The sequence below is a fragment of the Rhamphochromis sp. 'chilingali' genome (genome assembly GCF_963969265.1).
Source record: "Rhamphochromis sp. 'chilingali' genome assembly, chromosome: 9".
In the NCBI taxonomy this organism is placed as follows: Eukaryota; Metazoa; Chordata; class Actinopteri; order Cichliformes; family Cichlidae; genus Rhamphochromis; species Rhamphochromis sp. 'chilingali'.
In genome coordinates, this window is record NC_137936.1 from 25,625,301 (window position 1) to 25,629,260 (window position 3,960).

Here is a 3,960-nt window from a genome sequence, read left to right on the forward strand (position 1 = left end):
CTTTGAATGCTCCCTCTGATGGGGAGAGAGAAGGAAGACAGGATGAAAGACATGCTGTGGACGAGATCCAGAGATTAATAACAAGTGTGATTCAGCAGAGAAGTCTATTAACACATGTTGAGTGAGAAAGGTGACCAAAAAGGAAATACTCTCCAGCAATGTACAGGATTCAGGGTCACCTTAACCAGCCCTGACTATATGCTTTAGCAAAAAGGAAAGTTTTAAGCCTAATCTTAAAAGTAGAGACAGTGTCTGTCTCCTGACTGGAAGCTGGTTCCACAGAAGAGGGGCCTGAAAACTGAAGGCTCTCCCTCCCATTCTACTTCCCCCTGAATTTTCTCCCGAACCCAAATTTTGTGGAGCTATAGTAAGTTTTTTTTTTTTTTTTTATCCTGGAGTTCGCTCCATACTTCTTCCAGGAGTCAGTTGTGGATGTTCTGTGACCATACACAAGTCACAGAGCTGCTGTATTTGTACTGACATTAGATTACACACAGGTGCACTTTATTTAGTCATTAGCACTCATCAGGCAATGTCTATGGGCAACTGACTTCACTCAGACCAAAGGGGGCTGAATAATTACGCACACCCCACTTTGCAGTTATTTATTTGTAAAAAATATTTGGAATCATGTATGATTTTCGTTCCACTTCTCACGTGTACACCACTTTGTGCTGGTCTTTCACGTGGAATTTCAATAAAATTGATTCATGTTTGTGGCTGTAATGTGACAAAATGTGGAAAAGTTCAAGGGGGGCGAATACTTTTGCAAGCCACTGTAAATTCAGCTAACTGTTATCATTTCATGAGTAAAGCTGCTCAGATGATTGAATTGCGATTTTTGTTTTTCGACTCAATAGCCCACATTTTGATTTCGTTTTGCATGTTGCTGATTTCACACAGATCCACTGCTGAAAGGTGCCTTTGGGTTTTTCATCATTTAACAAGAATAGGCTCAGGCAATCATTGTGTAATTAGACTTAGCGTATGTGACAGTACGTGGCACAAAATGAACAAGAAGCTTTCATGTATCTAAATCCAGATTTTAGTCCCAAATTTTGTTGACCATAATGAAAATATATACTCTTTGGTATATATTAACCACTGGATGTAAAATAATATATACAAAAGAAAACATTCTGAATCACATTTAGTGTTACAGTTTAGAGCACCACAATAGGATATCCACAATTTAGGATACAGACATTTGTTTTAGTTCAACATCGCAATCAGTCTAACAGAAGAAATAAAAGACAGTCAAAACATAAAACAGTTTAAAGTAAAATATAAAAACCTAATTTTAAATAAGTATAAGAATGAAGAAAACGGGGTTAACCCAGGACGGTAATGTTGCTGGAAATGGTGTTGCGGTTCTTTTTTGTTTTTTTTGTTTTGTTTTGGTTTGTTGTTTTTCCATAACTTGTGTATCTGCAAATATACACATTCTGTATTTTTCATATGAAAGAAACTATACTGTGGTGGGGCTTGCTAATTTCTTGTTTTGATTTATGTATGTTATGTTTTGTTTTACTTCATATGTTTCATATGTTGTTTGTTTAATTTAAGACAAAAAAAATTAAATGAATGAGAGGTAAAACTTGAGGGGGTAGGGACAAATAAGTAAATACTTCAGCCTACTCCTTTTCAAACAAATAATGGAATGATATTTTGTAATGATTGTGAAGGCACATGTTTGAAATGTTTGAAATAAAAATGAACTGAACTGAACTGAACTGAACTGAATTCTACGATTGAGTAGTTTACAGAACCAGCAGTTAGCAGCAATAACTTCAGCTGCTTCAATTCATTGACATTTGCAAGCCTACCTTTATACACAGCATTTCTGTCAGGTTGAGGTCTGGGCTTCCATGCTGTAGATTTGCTGCTGTACCCGGGGTCATTATCCTGTTGCATGACCTGATTTAGGAGACGCTTTAGCTGTCGGACAGATGGCCTGACATTTGACTCTAGAAAACTTTGGCATACAGAGGAGTTTGTTGACTGCAAGGTGCCTATCTCTTGTGGCTGGAGAACAAGCTCAAATCACCACCCTCAAATCAGCATGCTTGACAGCTGGATTGAGGTGTTTATGCTGTGTTTGATTTTTGCTGAAGGTACTGCTGTGCATGATGGCCAAACCTCCGCTTTGGTCTCATCTGTTAAAAAGACGTTGCTGCAGAAGTCTTCTTCAAGGGCAAATTTGCAGCCGAGTTGTTGTGTTCTTTTAAGAGAAGAAGCTTTCTCCTGGCAGCCCCTCCAAACAAGCCATACTTCTTTGGTCTTTTTCTAATTATACTGTCATGAATGTTAACATTTAACATGCTGTCTGAGGCCTGTAGAGGCTCAGATGCAGCTCTTGGATATAGTGCAGTTTCTCTGAGCACTGAACAGTCTTTGGGGTGGATCTGAATGCTGCAGACTAGCAAACTTGCTGCCTCCACTGTGTTTTATAGACAGCTATAGACACTCACTGCTGTAGCGCTCTCCTGACCTCCTCTGCATATGATGATGATGATTTAGACTAAATTTGGAGTCATCAGTTCATCAAACCTTTTGCCCCTGATTTGCAGTCCAGGTCATGAGTAACTTGGCATACCTCAGCTTCTTTCTCTTGCTTTGCATTCTTTAACACGATCCCTGCTAATGCTAACATGTTCCAGCAGTCTGTGTTTTCCCATCAAGCAATAGTGTTAAACTTTGAGTTTTTGTTCTTTCATTTGAGATATATACGTATTCAGTCATTGGTTGACGCACCATTTAGTCACTGATAGGCTGATACAATAACATTGCTTTATGATTTCTTGTTAAGATTTGCTTATTAATAGAAAAATTAGGCACTATGGCAGTATAATAGTACCACTAATATTAATATATATATAGAGAGAGTCTGGATGGCATTACCTTGACAGCTATAAGAATCGATTATTCTTGACCAGGAACATTTTCTTTAACAAGCAAACTAAGAATGCCCTCTTTCCTCTGCCAAGTAAATCAGAGACATACTGAAGCTTCTAGGATGCACTATTGATTGGAATTACTTATTATAAGGCTGTTCTAAAAGCTCCCTGAAAAGCCTTCAGCTGATGAAAATCAAGAGATCATATATGTCCACAGTAGATATTCTTTTTAATGGCTGTAAAATCCACAGTTGGCAAACCCTTGATGATCAAGTCATATCATGATATCACTGCAAACCCACCAAATCAACGTAACAAACCAACGACCTAAATAGTTCTGTTAGAGATCTCTTGCTGTCAAAATGAAGTTCTTTCTTCCTCCCTGCCACCAAGTGTTTGCTCATACAGCCTCATTTGATTGTCAGGATCCTCTCACTAATGTCTTTAGCTTATAACAAAACGCACTTTGAGATGACCATTCCTGTGAAACAGCTCTACATAAATAAAACTCAACTGACCCGGACATGTAACATTAATAAGGAGTGGTTCGCTTGCTCCAACTCCTTCTGCCTCATCTCAGCATCCTTGGCACTCTGCTGATCCTTCTGCAGTTTCCTGATGTAGTCTACAGAAGCCTTGAGAATGGTGCCTTTATTCCAGCGCATCTCTCTGTCATTGTTGCGATGTCAGTAAAGATAAGAAGGACAACAGAGGCAGAGGACAAGATCATGATTTATACGCCTAATGCGTGGCCCCCTGGCATTTAAAATTCAAACAGTGTAACTTTATGTGAGCAGTGGAAAATGAAAGCGCCAGTACGACCTACAGGTCTGATGACTCGGGTATCAAAGTGCCCAACTCCTTTATGCGGTCACTGATGTTGAACCAATGCCTCCACTCAACTGCTACCAACAAAGCAAAGGCACACAAGGTTACCTCCAGCAATCAGCTGGTATTAAGCAGAAGTGCACAAACAACTAAATAGGATGTTGTGATTCTGAATCTGAAATGTTAGCGTTCATGTTACGAAAAACTAAACTGTTTATTAAAAACTAAATAAATA